General features: G+C 43.5%; 1 protein-coding gene across 11 annotated transcripts in view; it reads right to left on the bottom strand.

Annotated features, from left to right (window-relative positions):
* Positions 1 to 15786, bottom strand: part of LOC108158960 (myocyte-specific enhancer factor 2) — a 45591-nt gene that overhangs the window by 21148 nt on the left and 8657 nt on the right. For all 11 annotated transcript variants that reach the window (XM_017291791.2, XM_033391719.1, XM_033391720.1 and 8 more), the window contains exon 2: positions 3623 to 3923. The gene's annotated coding sequence lies outside the window, so the exon portion shown is untranslated. The remainder of the gene's footprint in view (positions 1 to 3622; positions 3924 to 15786) is intronic.

The following is a 15786-nucleotide window of genomic DNA, read 5'->3' as shown; positions in this document are numbered from 1 at the left end:
TCGCTAAATCACCAGATGATTGGGGAATGCAATGGCCTCCGAAACCCCCAGAAATGATCCAATATCCAATATGTGGAAAACCAATAAAGAAAGCAAACATAAAATCTGTATAAACATGGGAATAAACACAGCAGACAGACTTGCGGAAAGAAAACTATGGCTATATCTATATCTCTCTCTCGATGTGACTCTGCGGCTATGGCTATATCTGTTCTTGTGTCCGATTTTAGCTGCGGCACGTGCCACTGCCACGCCGCAGAGGATCTATCTTTGCTGCTGGCTGTAAAAATAAATGGCGGGGCCAATAACATTACTCGTGTGCACATATGTATCTTTTCAGCATGAATCGATTTTTGTTGTTTACTTGCAGAAAATTGATAATATTTCAAAATAGATCTTCGCCGAGGGGGGGGCATGGTTGGGGTGGTGTCTGTTCTCTCTTCAGGTGTTCGTTTTTCATTCACAAAAGTTTAATTTTAAAACCTAAACCAAAACAAAAATTGTTAAATTTAGTTAAAAAATCTATCTATAAAAATGTTCAACTTTCATTTTGCCTCGATCTTTTGCTTTTTCCTCGTGACGGCATCGCAACGCATCGTCGCATCCACAAAATGGCGTCTGTTGACGATCGTTTCCGTTTGAAGCGCATGCGCGAAAATCCGCGAAAACTCACCTCAGTGATCGCTTTTTCACCTCACTGCTGGCCTGTACTTCTCTCTCTCTCTCTCTGTGGATATGTATATCTGTCTCTTTTCTTCGCTCTCTGCCTGTGCCTGCGATCGTGTGCGCTGCTGCTGTACGCCATTTGCATTTTCGGTCTAAATATAGACAAAAGTGCTCGCCTCGATCGCCAGAGCATCCTCTGCTGCTACCGCTGCTGCCCCTCCACACCTCCCCTCCCCTATGATTTACCCTCTTCTTGGCCATCTCCCCTGCTCGTCCCCCTGCCCCTCTTTCATTCCCATTCCCCCATTCGTGGCTGTTGTTTTTGTGCTCACGTTACGTGCGTCGCTGCTTGGGTCCCTCTGCCACCTTTCCCCTTCTGCTGCTCTCTCTCTCTCTCGCTCTCAGCAGGAGGGAGGCTGTGTCTTCTGTCCGTGTATTGGTTCGCTGATTAAATTTCAATTTTCATTCTACGAAAAATGCTCTCTTTCTTTTTTGAAATTGTTCAATCTTTCTACACAAGATTTTGCAATCATCAAAGAGGGGCATAAAGAGAGGGCGGGGGGGTGGTGAAAAGAAGGGGGAAGAATGGGGAAAGGGAGGTGAAGGGGGGGGTAGGACAGGTGCTGCCAAAATGCGTTACGAAAGCGCCTCCCGAAAGTAGAATTGCAAAGGCAACAGAAGAGCAGAAGAGCAGAGACGCAGAGCAGAGGGGAAGGCTGGAGGAACCGGTAACGGGAAAGTGACACATGCGGCATGCCACCATCCCCCATCCCCCATCCCCACTGCTCTCCTGGCTCCTAGCACGACCTGTGGCGGCTCGCCTCGCCTTGTCCCGCCTCGACTCTACCAGTTGCTGCTGTCCATGTCAGCGTCTGATGTCTGTCGTCGCCAATTGCGCAGCTGCAGATACCGATACAACGGATACAGATACACATATGGACAGATACAACAGATACAGATGCAATCCACAGAGACAGGAGACAGAGAGAGAGAGAGAGAGAGAGAGAGGGAGAGGGAGAGAGTGTCTCGATAGAGCAAGAGGATGTGTTTGTTACACTGACATTTCATATAAACAAAATATATCTCGTGTGTATATTGTATATATCGTATGCACATACACATCTTCCACTCATTCGTTATATATCTTTTGTGTGTGTGTAGAATCCGTAATCCCCGCCATAAGAATCACAGAGCACATGGAAATCGTTATACTAGTACATATATATCTATGATCGATATATGATCTATACAGGGTTATGCGATACATACAATTTTCAATAGCGGAATAGTGGGGATATGCCTGAAAATGAAAAGTGAAATGTCTGAAGAAGAACAAAGATCGTACGCGAAATGAGAGGAGAGGAGAATCATCAATCTTAACTCAAGGAAAAATCGGAATATTGGTAGAATCGTAGGTATATCTTTAACTAAACGATTATCATAGGGTTATCAGGGTATTATATCTTCTTTATTGACGGATATTCTACAGAACTCGAGTGTTCCGAGATATCTATTTTAGCAAAGGTTAAGGAAATCCGTGTTACGACTTTTCCTGACTTTTCCTGACCGAAGGAACAGATACAAATTGTATCTTTAGTTTATGTACATATATTCGAAGCCCTTTGCTAATTGCAAATATCGGCTTCTGTTTGGGCTTCTTTTGTTTTTACGAATTCTCAGAATACCAGATCGAACAAGACCTACAACAACAGCTGCCCATGCTCTATAAACATACACACACACACACACACATGTATCTGTATCTATATGTTGTATCCCGTGTGGCATAAGCATCTCTCGTCGGATAGCATTCCCTCGCATTGGCTTTCAATTAACGTAGAACATTTTGCGCCAAGGAATTTTCCCCCATAACAACCAGGGGGATGAGGGGGCTGTAGCACATGCACAGCTTTAGGGGGAGGGGGAGATGGGTGCACTGACCAAAAGTATTCATTTTACGGCATAGTACGCCTTCAGGTATTTATTCCTGCCTGCTAATTGCAATGTTTTAATAAGGAGGAAAAGTACCCGCTGCAGCCAGGGAAAATGCGGCGGAGGGGGGGGGTGTGTAAGTTTCTGGGAACTTGTACTCCGCGGAATATTCAGGGAATTTCTAATTAAGCGAAATTCAAAGCCCCGTAGGATCAGTCCGCAGCCTTGGGCACCTGCCTGGAAAATATGCATTGTCCCTTGCTTTTCCATTTCCATTTCCACTTCCATTTCCATTTCCATGACGATTTCGCTTTCGTTTACGCTCTATTATTGTACTCGACAGCCGCAATAAAGGAGAATTTAAAGTTTTCCCCTCTCCGGGCACTCTCCCGTCCCTCTTGCTTTCCCCCTTTGACATTTCTGCAGCAGTTTTCTTTCTTTTCTTTCTTTTTTTTTTTGTTTTTGTTTTTTGGCTCCGTCGCCGTTTTGGTCCGTCCGTTTTCTGTCATTTCATTTGCGGCTTTAAGTATTTTTGGCTTTGGGCCAAAATGTTTTTTCATGTCTTGTTGTCGCCATGCCACAGACACACACACAAACACGCGACGGACTGTTAGTGATTAAGCGTGAAAATATCAGAGATCCCCATCCCATACCCCCCTTCCCCCATTCCCCCATTCCACCAGGCACCATCCATGAGGTACAGAAACCGCAGCCGCAAAAAAGCTAAAAATTTTCTAGTTTTCTACAACATTGTCTTTGGTTTTTTGTCCTGTAAACTTCAGTTACAGATACAGATACAGAGATACATGTCAATCTTTAAAAAAAAATAAGGTTTAAAATGTGGAAAAGATGTAGAGTGCTGGTCACACAGCGGGGGGGATCGGGGGGTCGGGTCGCATGCATTTGACAGCCCCTGACAGCCACCCATGTGGAACCCCACCCTTTCTCCCTTTTCCGCCTTTCTCCTCCGTTCTGCCAATTCTGTGGAAAGATTAAAAAGATTACAGCTTTATAGACTAATCACCTGGTTTGGAGGACGAGCAGGATGCGGATTGCACGGCAGTCAACTGTGCCTGCAGTTTTCCTTCGCTTTCGATCGCAGATTACACATTACACAGATGGACCATTCGAGGGCCTTGCATCCACGAGATGGACGGCTCGTTGCGTTCCTCTTTTTCCCCGTTTTATTGTACGCACATTATGACAATTGACGTGTCTCGTCTGTCGTTTCCACCTGAGGTTTTCCCGTGTCTCTGGCGCTGGCGCTGGCGCTGTCGCTGTCGCTGTCTGAGTCCCGTGCCTGTGGCTGTGGCACGATTGTATAACTGAAAATAAATGCAGTGGATGAGTGGAAGATGCGGATAGATGGGAATCAATCATTGCACAATCATTTGCGTATCTATTTATTTGTGTACCTGTGGCATGTGTCGCATGCCCCGCTGCTACGAGCCTAGGCTTTCGCCAACAGATGTATGCAACAAGTCATCACAAAGGTGGGGATAGGGGACGGAGACGGGGATGGAAAGACGACAGTCACTTGCAGGATTCTGCATTTACTGACGTTGTGCGGGGGAAAATGTGATGAAAAACCGCCCACACACACACAAAATGGATGTATCTCTGTATCTGTATCTGTATCTCTCTTTCTCTTTCTCTGTGTGCTGGGGTGTAGAAATGCGTGGGTGGCTAATGAAATGCTTCAACGAACAACAAGCAACAGCCACATCCACATCCACAACTAAACCATCCTCCCATCCCATACCATATCATCCCATACCATCCCATCCCATCCTATACCATACCATCCCATCCCATCCCATCCCATACCATACCATCCCATAGACTTGATCAGCTCTCCTACGTATTTGTGTATTGTCTGTGTGTTGCCTGTGGTGCTGCCTTTTGTTGTGTTGTTGCCATGGCAGTGGTGTTGCCTCCAAATGAAATGAATGGCTGCTGCCTCGTGTGTATCCAGATTAAACAAGAGGAGAGCGTGTGTGTGTCCCCTAGAAAATCCAACTCTTTTTTACCCTGCTCCACCAAAAAACACAAGACTCTACAAAAATGCGGTAACTTTTGCAGAGATTTCTCAGACATTCTCAGAGTTATTTTCTTAGGGATGAGCCTGAAGGTATCCCGCATTTATGGTAAAACTTTTCTTGCTTTTTGCTGTTTTCATAAATTCTAGGTAGATCTCCTGTAGGGCATCGCCCATTCCTCAATTCTCAAGTCCCTGAGAAAAAAACGCCCTGCAGTTGTCTCTCATAAATTTCCATCGCCCCCAAACAAAATCACGTTCTTTGCCTCCTCTCGCTCTTTCTGCTGCTGCCACCTCTACGGCTGCCCTCTTCCTCTGCCCCTCTCTATCGATGACATATATCTTTGTCTCTATATCTCAAAGCATTCCCTATATCTAAACGCCCACGCGTCATGTGCCTCATGTGCCTCATAACTGATGTATTTATTATTTTTTGGTTTTTGTTTTTTTGCTTGTTTTGTGTCAGAATTTCCTATTTAATTATTCCTGTAAATATTTCCAAAAACATAATCGTAATTGGGGCTTGTTATCCTGTTATTGTTATTGTTATTTTGTTGTTGAAAATTTTCTTCATTTTTCGTGCAGTTTTCAGCAACACTCGCGCATTGGCTATTGTTGGCTTTTGGCCAACGTCTACAATTTTGGCGTAAATAAACATCATTTTGTTGCAATTGAAAAACAAAACAAATGTGAATATATGTAGGATATATGCACATGTATATGATTAGGGGAAAACCGCATCTTTGGACACCCTGGAAACTCAAAAATGGTGAAAATCCGTTTGACGGCAAAAAGTTTCGAAAATTGTAATTACAGAACCAAAGGAAAATGGCCAATTTTTGTATACTTTTTGCGTAGAACGTGATCTCTGCTGATTAGAAGTTTGAGGCATACCCCAATGGGAGACATGAAGGCAGAGAGTATGGGAAAAAAGAGACGATTATGCACAAAAAAGCAAAAGGAAAAAAAGGGGACACGGGAAATATTTTTAGATCATACAACGGAATGGGAAGTGGGAGCCAGAGGCAGAGTTAGAGTCAGACCCAGAAGGCATATTAAATTTCCGAACAGAAACGGAAATTGTTTGAGAGCTCCGACATACCCTATCCTCTACACACTCCTCTATCCTCTGGAGCGCTTCCTCTGGTGCTTAAACTTAAGCCCGCCTCCAAGACAAATGCTTTCTCCGTTTTTCTAGGCCCCTAGGCCGATAAGGTGATAAGCTGATAAGTGATAAGCTTTTCCAATGCCAAGGCGGGAAAATCGTTTTCCTTTTGTCTTACATTCTCTTTGTGGCTCCCTCTGTGGGCTGTCTGGGCAAGCTGGTGATCGTGAACGCGCCATCTGTTGCACATGTCGACATCTGGCGGCCAAGCTTTCCTTAGCCACATGTTGCTAACGATAGCTGATTTTTTTGTTGCTGGGATGATGTTTTTGATGTTTTTTTTTTATTTCGATTAAAATCTCACATAAAAACAGATGTTTTTTCTGTATATTTTTGGAAATTCGAATGACTTTTGATAGAGAAAACTGCACTTTTCCTCACTGCACTTCAACAGGGACACTTTATGGATTTTGTGGGATTTTAGGGATATTTTCTGCACATCACTTGCACTTTTTTCACTTTCTGATGGCTCGATCGATTCCCGAAAGCCACCGTTTGAGGGGCAGAAGCGTGGCGATTGAATTGAATTGAATTGAGGATTGAACGAGAATGAAAAATATTGTGTACCAAAAACGTGTGGTGTGTGTATATAGCCTTTCCTACACTTCACTTTTACTGGCAGAAGAAGCGGCAGATGAACAAAATCGCATATACAAAAACAACGAGGAGGAGAATGTATAATTATAAATAAATGTTCTATAAAAAACGCTTTTTGTTTCTTCTGCCTCTGTGCTGTTCCGTTCTGTTCCGTTTCGCTCGGATCTTTTCAGATCTGTTCTGTGTTTTAAGATCTGTTTCAGTTTCGGTTTCCGTTTTCTTTTCTATCTAGTTCGCGTTTTGTTTGTTTGTTCAATTTCATTTTTGGTTTTGAGCCATTTTTATATTTTGAGGTAACGCCAAAATAGAAACCATCCCCGAAACCCTGAAAGGAAAGGCCACAGAAATCATCTTCTGGGGGATTCCCCGCCACTCAAATTCCCAATCTCTGAATCTCTTTTTGATGAGCATTCGAGAGTTAGGCGTACCCCCCACCCGGCCCAAAGGAGCTCTTCCAAAGCACTTTAATGCCATTTTCATAGAATCGAGTGAGTGGCGGTGTATCTATGTGTCTGTGGGCTGTGTGTGTGTGTGCACAAAGGATTTCTTGCGGCTTTTTCCACTTTGCGAGGCAGAGAGCCAGAAAAGTTGGCCATTTAATGTTGTTTTTTGCCAGAAGAAGAGGACCAAAGCTAAGGGAAGCTAATCAGATTATACGGGGATCATTTTAAGCGTACCCGAGCATAAGGCGTGGCGTTTAAATGGTAAAATCTAGACTAAAGCCATTTTGATATGATATGAATTCACAAAATCCACACAGAATCAATCATCCTTGATTGTGTGTACCATTTCAATCGATTTCCATTCATCGATTGGCAGTTCATTGATTGGTTATGTTATCAATCGATATATTTGTTAACATTTTTATCTCTCCAATCACTTCAATCACAATCTCACACACACACGAACACTGCAGTAGCTATCATTGATCGGAGCGTCGATAGGCATACTTAGAGGTGGGTCGATGTGCCAATAGTGATGGCAATAATTAACGCGGGGACTCCTCGACGGCCATGCGATGCGTCGCCTGTGATTGCCCGACGACTGAGGCGAAGCGATGCGATCCGCTAATAAACCTCTTAATTCTTAATTCTGACCGATCGCTCGAAAATAAATCGAAACACAGATGCACACACACAGGGATGGGGAAAATAAACAGAGATACAGATACAGATACACGACAGTCCATCCCGCACACTGAGAAATATATTTTAAAATTGTATTATTTTTGGGTTTGTGGTTTTCGCTTTTGTTATTGTACAAGTATTTTCGGTCGCCTTTTCTGATATATACTTCTCCGATTCCGATACCGCTTTTGCCTTTGCCTTTGCCTTTGCTCTGTATATCCGCATCTTTTGTGCTGTATCTTTTGCGTTGTTGCTTTGACTAGCGATCTCCTTCGACTAAAAGAAAGGAAACTTCTGAGCATCTGTTTTTGGGGCAGCTGCTGGCTGCTGGGCTGTATTGGAAATGTAAGTGCGATGATTTTTAAATAAATTTTCACTTATTTTTATAACCTCGCGGCCAAGGGCCGCACACCCCACACACAACCCCACAGCCCATGCCACACCCCTGCCAGATCGAAAAACATATTTATACATGCATACACATACGATACACATTTATGCTTATGATCCCTTACTATTCTTGCTAATTTCACGCGCCTCAACGGAGGGCAAGGAGCGGACAGGGGACAGGGGACAGGGGAGGGGGGAATTTCAGTTAAAATTAGCACTGAAACTGAAAACATCAATATTTGTACATTTCATTTCCCCAAAGTGCATTCCATTCCATGGAAATTCCACACAAAACAAGGAGTTATTTTTAAACAGCATTGCTCTCTCCCACGCGGTGAAATGCGTTTCGTTTCGTTTCTTTCGGTCAAAAGCATGCCAAAATGTCTCGATATTGCGGAAATCCTTAGACCGTTCGGCATTCGAAAATAATGAAAGGATTGCAACCTCCACGGCTCTCCCGTTTTCCTGGTAACCTTTTCCAAATCACATATCCCAAGGGGGATGGCCAAAATCTATTTCCATCATCCATTTGCGTACATTCGCATAATTGTTCTTGGAATTTTACGCAATTTAGGCCTGCCAGAAGAAAGAACCCGCTTTGTTTCTTCTTATATAAACCATATTTTATTTATATTATTTGTGTCACGTGTCGAAGCCAGGCACAGTCACTCTGTGTTCGCCCTCAAGTAGGCCACACTTTTGGATGCTCCCATCAGACCTTTAAAGGGAATCAAAGTTTGAGAGTTCTGGGGAATAGCCAAAGCAATTGTAGAGGATCGAAAAAATGCCGCAGACGAAGCCTTTTCTATTCCTGGCAACGCTCTTACTCAGGGAAATTCGCTTCTAATCGTGGGAACACTTTTCCATTCAGGAAAATACTCTTCTATTCAGAGAACACTTTTATTGCTGGGTACCATCTCCTCTGACCAGGAAAATCGGGAATGCCAGCAAGCGGTTGCCATTACTGTGGCCAATGAAGCGAGTTTCTAGTCAGCGAGCTGGTACCCCAATACCTTGACACACTACTTTTACAGAGATACACACACACACACCTACGCCTGTGTGGGTGGCCTGCGTTTACTGTCGGGAGGGGGGCTGTGGCTGCAGAATGTGTAAGGAGCTCGTATAAGCGTAAAATTTGATTGAAAATGATGAATTAATGAGGCGTTAAATGATTAAATACGAACAGAATGGCTCTCGGTGCGCCCTATTGAACTGGAAGGCATTGTTGCGAGAGCATTAACAATATCAGACATGACCTAAAAGGTCCTTACCTGCGCACCCTATCCATCCCCCACCCACCCACCCTCCCCCGCCATTATCGCACCCATCAGTGGATACACGCTCCTTGACTACCGTCAAGTGTCCTTATCAAATCGATGAATTAGCAAATAGCCACCAATACAACACCATAATTATTTTCCAATTGGATTGCGACGAATTTTCGATTAAATATGAGTTTAAGTGAAATTAATAAAGGGTTACGGATAGCTCAACAGGAGATGGATACGGATAAAGGGAACAGTATAAATAGTGGCAGTAGTGAGTACTTTTTTATCCTGCCTTTTAGAGAGTGTTCTTCTGTTTTTCCAGCAGTTTCGAATTGCTGAAAAGAGAGGAGAGGGTTCCCTTAAATAGAATAGGGGGGGGTCCAAGGGGTCTCCACATGCCACAAATCGCTATCTGCTTTAATATTTGGTTACTTTTCATTATATTTGAAATTAGAGAATACATAATTCAATCAATATTTCATTTTATTCACGTGTAATTTGCATATTTGCATAATCGACAGACATTTGACGGCTTATTCGGCACACACAACACTCCCAGAGAACCAGGCAGCACTCTCCGTATCATTGTTATTGATGAGCCGCCTATCGCCAGCCCATCCCCAACTCCTATTCGATAGCATAGCATAGCACGAGAGTCGCATTAAAAACCAATAACTTACATAGCCTGTCAAAACGGAGCACACAAAAAACACAAGAAAAACGAAAAGAAAAGCGTGTATATATATATGCAGATAATACACCTTCTATATATGTATATATATGCTGTACATATATCTGAATAGGCAACCCGATTCCGATTCCGATTCAGATTCCTATGCTGTGTGCCATCAGGTGCTTGGCACCCATCGAATTTGTGTTTGTTTGCCTTCCTTTTCCCTGCATTTTGCCTACATTTTCCAGTCTGTTCTTTTTTTTTTTTTTTGCCCATTTATGAAGATTGAAGATTGAAAATTGAAGCGTGAAAATCGCACACAATGGAACCAATGAATTTTTTTGTAATTTAGTTTTATGGCTATAGCATGAGATAAAAGAAGCGCAAGTCCAGTCCATCGACATTTGAATACCCTTTCCTAAAGGTTCCACCGCACCACAGATGATGCGAAAGGCGTTCCCATAAGCGAATGGAGACCAATCGATAATTGTCGATGAAAAACTATCGTATCGCATGTTTCATCACTAAAAACAGATTAGAAATGAGCGAAATTTGCACAAAAGTTTCAAAAATCCACTAATGTGAAAGAGACAGATACAGATACAGAGACAGAGAGAGTATCGAAAGGCAGGGAATGAGACATGAAGATGGAATATTAGTAGAAATGTTTTTGTGGTGTGTGTTTTGGTTAGATAAAACCAATTTATTTGCCGTTTCCAGGACATCAAATATTCAAACTGCGTGCGGCGTCAATCAATCCACAGAAATAGAGAGGGAGGGAGGGAGAGTGAGAGAGAAGGAGGAGGGGGCGAAAGAGAACGAGAAGGAGCATTGGCATTTCCGCTGCGACAGTCAGACGAAGAAGGGAACCTGCAACTGCAACTGCAACTGCCACTGCCACTGCAACTGCCACTGCGACTGTCTGAAAACAGCAATAACTTTGTATGCAAATGCAGTTATTGCACAGCCCTCCCCGCACAGTGTTCTGCCCCCAAGGAGAGAGCCACATAGACCACAATAGACCATAGTCCACAGATCGAATCAGAAACGTGACTGGAAGCCGAACGTCACTTTCGTTTTGGCCAGTTTTTGCCCAGCCAAAGATTGAGGGGAAGGTGGAAGGTGGAAGGCGGACGGCTCGACGGTGGCGACACCATTTGACACATACCAAATGTCCTTGAGTGGCAATCGGTATGGGAATGGTGCACGGATATGAGAAAATGTGGTAAGGGCCCAGGCAAGGAGCAATCGCCCCTCGCCTTTGCCTTCAACAACTGCTGGCCCTGACAATTGGCAAAAGACTGACTTTGACTTTGGTTTTCTTTGTGGTTTGCATTTTCCATTTCCCTTTTGCCATTTTCGGTTCCAGTTGCAGTTGCAGTTGCGGTTTGCAAATTAATTGCTAAATCAAGTGGACGGGCGAGGAACAGGCCGCAAAAACTCCTCGGCAAAAACTAAAAAGAAAAACGAGTCTAAAGCTGGAGATACTCTTTTGATGGAATACATTTGTATTCAATGTAGCGTATATTGATATTAATAAGTTTACATAGGTATTGATTGATTGATTAACTTTATATTGATTCGAATTATTTGAGTAGTGTGTATTTTTCGATTAGGTTTAAAGACGCTGGATGGAGGACGATAGGACGATGGTTGTAGTATTGAAGAGGTTCGGTGTTTTGGGTAGCCGTGAAATGTATATCGAAGTAGTTTCGGTCCAACTCTCCCTCTCCTGTAGAACAGAGGATCCTCCACTGCTCCACCTCTGCAGCGATTGAGGTGCCTGCGTCTGCCACCAAACTCTGACAGGACGTTAGTTTCAAATCAGATTCAAGGCACCAAGACGTGCCACTGGCCAATACCCAGCTAGCCGAGTCGAATCAAAGGCCTAGCCTAAAAATATGACAGAAATATAATGGCATATACCAGAATAATCAAAAGGAGTGACCATTGCACCTTTTAATGTACATCCAAAGCGCAAGTTAAACGAATAACGGCTACCCTTTGCAGTGGAAGAGTCAACAAGTGTGGCGAAATACGCAAGTTTCAGTAAACTGTCCGCTCGTCTATGTATGTTTCGCCCGGTTCGATCCAAAATTATCCTGTCACCCACTTTTCTACACATTTTGGCTTCACCGAAGTAAAAATGCGTTGAATAATGAGTGATATGATAATTCTGCCCAAAACCGGTAGTACCTATCAGACAAGGAGGCAGGCTACTGACACTCACGTAGTTTTCCACACTTATTCACTCGTCCAGTGCAAAAGGTGTTCATTTCCGTTTAACCTGCTCTTTAAATGTTCATTAAAAGGCTCATCGCCACTACTTTTAATTACAATGATTCATACCAAATGTCTGGACATATTTTTGGGTTTGCGGATTAATTGGACTTGGCCAGGTGTTGGTATTGGCCAGATGCACATCTTGTCACTTCGAGCTCCGGCTGGAAACTGATTTTCGGTCAGATTTTTTGCCAACGACAGGCCTATCCATCCTTGCTGATGGATGTATCACCCTATTGGCTAAAGGAGCCATTGCATAGTGCATTTCTGGGTGCCCAAGCATGTAACAATCTGCTCAAAAGTGTGGTCTTAACGCACCCCAAGATCCCAATCGTCGCAGGCACATTAACCAGTGTGTGTGTGTGTGGGGGGGGAGTAGTGGGGCTCCTCCCCTTTAGTTCCTGTTGTCAGAGACAAGGCTGATAAATGGGTCGCCCCATTGGCTGAAGGAGCGATGGCCATGCATTTTATGCCTTTTGCATATTGCATTTAGGGCTGCCCAATCGCATCACTCCCATACAAATACAAGCGGCAGAAAAAGGGGGCACAAATGTTTAAATATTCGAAAAAAAAAAGAAACACCAAGTAAAACAAAGACGAAAATCGAATAGAAAAGTCTTGCGAATCCATTGCCCATTCTTCCGATATCAGCTATCGATATTAAATATCGACTATACGATTTTCACATAGTTTTTCCTACAAATGGGATAAATCATTTCTCCATTATTCCCTATAGATTGGCCAACAAGCTCTATGGAAACCTTTTATTGCATTTATAATTTCATTTTGGGAAAGAATTCTGTAAATTTCTCTTCAAAACATATCTCTTTTGTCCTATCCTTTACACCACAAAATCCACCATAAATTCCAAGAAGGTTTTTCTCCCCTTTTCAAGGCTACCATAAAACAACACAAGCAATAAATAGAGAGACAATTATAGAAGGGGGTTCGGTGGGGGGAGGAAATGCAGTCAAAGTGCCCTCCTGCATTCGTAATGAGTTTCCAAGCAGCGATTTCGAGTTTCACTTGTGGTTTCAGTGCAAAATGTCACAGGAAATGAGCCTGTGTGGTGTCTCTTTTTCTTGATAAGTGCCCCCCTACCCCACACTTTTCGACACCCACCACTCCTCTCTTGCAGTCTTTTCAAAGCGGGCGCCACAAAGTATGCAGCACTTTTTTGTTGAACAAAAATCGACTTTTTAATAAAATCTAATTTTTTCCATTTGCTTGGTTTCTTTTTTTAGAAGTGTGCTAAATATAGCAGAAAAGTTTAAAGTTGAAAGTGGCCTCCACATATACCCACACGCGCACACACCTCCTACTGCAGACGCCTACTCCTCTGCTGCTCCTCGGTCCTCGTGACGTCAGCCGCCATTTGGCAGGAGCTAAAGGGGAAAACAGCCAAACAAGTGCAATATTTGAATATTGAATTAATTCGTACACCACACACACACCCCACACGCCAATAGAAACAGAAACAACACCTCCAATGCAGCATTGCAGTGGAGGGGGAGAGGGAGAGGGAGAGGGAGAGATGGTGTGTGAGTGAAATAAAAATCAGATTGCATACCCCAAAGGCGGCTCGAGTGCTCTGATTGTGCTCAAAATTCCACTGCACTGCTGGCACGCATCTGAGTGAAAGCACTGCACCGTGAGTGAAAGTGTTAATTAGAATGAGCGTGAGAGTGCACGCATAGGCAAAGTCACGTCCAGAGAACACGCCCCCCAAATGCTCAGCCAGTGAGCGAAGCGACTTTCAACCCCCGTTCAAGTTCAATGCAATGTCTGCCACCGCCGGTTGTCCTTGAATCTACAACACAAAACGGAAAAGTGCAAAAACATTTACCATCTACCATTTACCACCTCTTGCATGCGAATAATGAGAGACGAAGAGGTAAAAAGCAAACACTTTGGACGTCACAAACTGTTTAATTTCGAATCAACAAACACTTTAGGAAATAGTCCTCCCCAGAAGAAGGAGGTAAAAGAAAACTAAGAGCCAATTATGGCACCAAAGAGAAAACTTAACTAATTCGGTGACACAATTGTTTTGGCCGCTTTTCTGTTTGACCACCGCTGTTTTTTTGGTTTGTTTAATTTGTTTATGCATTTTACAACCTCAAGAAGATTGCACAATGGAGAGGGGGCTAGAGGAGGGTGTAAATTATGTAAGGACAACTAGAATAGGGGGGCAACAGTTAGAACTATGTGTGTGTATGTTTGTAGGTTTATTGGTTGCTTAACAGCAAGATATTGCAATGGGAACAAAACCCATTGCCGTCTGTTTGCCTGCCACTGTTGTGTGTGCGTCATGCAACACGAAAACCTTCCAACCTCTAGCTTCCTTAAGGCTGGGGAGTTTCCTTTTTCACACAGCACCCCACCACCCCACCGCCCCAAGTAATTATGAAGCTCTCTTACTCAATCCACGAGTGTATCAAACAGATGTAGATTATTCCTATTAGGATTGTAGGAGCCCCACTACTATTTGCATTACAAAACTTCACGATTGTTGTTTTGTCATCAGACGCGTCGCATGCGTAATATGAAAAGTCAATAGGAGAATGCGAAGGAGAAGGAGAAAGCAAACAACGAGAAGAAGCAAAACAGTACACACATGTATGTACATATATTTATGTATTTACATATATGTACATTAGTGTGGTGTAGGGGTGTAAGGGGGTGTAAGTCACGTGTAAACTCTGAATGCTGTAAATTAGTATTTATTGAAAGAGATTAAGTGGTACACAGCCAAACACAGTAATCACTCGTTGAATGCAATTTCATACTACTAACTGGCATGTGTGCTTTTTATTGAGGCTCCACAGTGCCGCTTTCAAAGCAGAACAAACAAATTTTATCCAGCTTTGAACCGCAAAGAATCCAATTGGAATAAAGCCGCAGAGAGGCAGAGCGCAAGAGTGAGCATGAGAGAGATCCCAAGAGAGCAGAGTCTACAGCGCTGCATAATGACATCACATTCCGTCACCAGCAACAAACGATAAGAGCCGAGGGAGAGCGGCAGTCAAAGCACAGAGAGAGAGAGAGAGAGGAGAGAGGGAGATAAAGCTTCCACCATATGACATCAGCGTGTGCACGATTTGTTAACAGTTAATTTGTTAGCAGCGATCGGTGGGGGGTGAGCATGCGCAGATTTTTTGAGGGGTCGGGGAGGGGAACCATCTTTTTCACGTGCGCCGCCGCGCACTCGAAGCTCTTGGCGGTGGGATATACTGTGGGTGGCGGGAGGGAGGGCAGGGATGAGCCGGAAAACATTTGGGAGATCTTTTTGCGGACAGCACAACGCATTTAACATTAATTGACGTTTAACGATTCACGCGTGAAATCTCTTGAGAACCGGTTAACCGTTCGTTCGCTCGTGTCCGCTCTTGTTCGTTCTTGTTTTGCTTCTTAGACAGCGCAGGAGAGAGGGAGAAAGAGAGAGAGAGAGAGAAAGATATGTATGTAGTTGGGCCACAAATCATATGAAACATACATTTTTTTTTGTGAACCTGTCGCCTCTAATATTTTCATTATTGATTTATTTTCTTAGCTGCTTTATCATTCTCCGCTCTCTATCTTTTCACACTTCTTTTGGCAGGAGAAGGGGGTGTGTGGTGGCGGGGACTTGTGCGTAACCATTT

The sequence above is a fragment of the Drosophila miranda genome, chromosome 3, assembly GCF_003369915.1.
Source record: "Drosophila miranda strain MSH22 chromosome 3, D.miranda_PacBio2.1, whole genome shotgun sequence".
Lineage (NCBI taxonomy): Eukaryota > Metazoa > Arthropoda > Insecta > Diptera > Drosophilidae > Drosophila > Drosophila miranda.
This window is presented reverse-complemented; position numbering and strand designations above follow the sequence as displayed.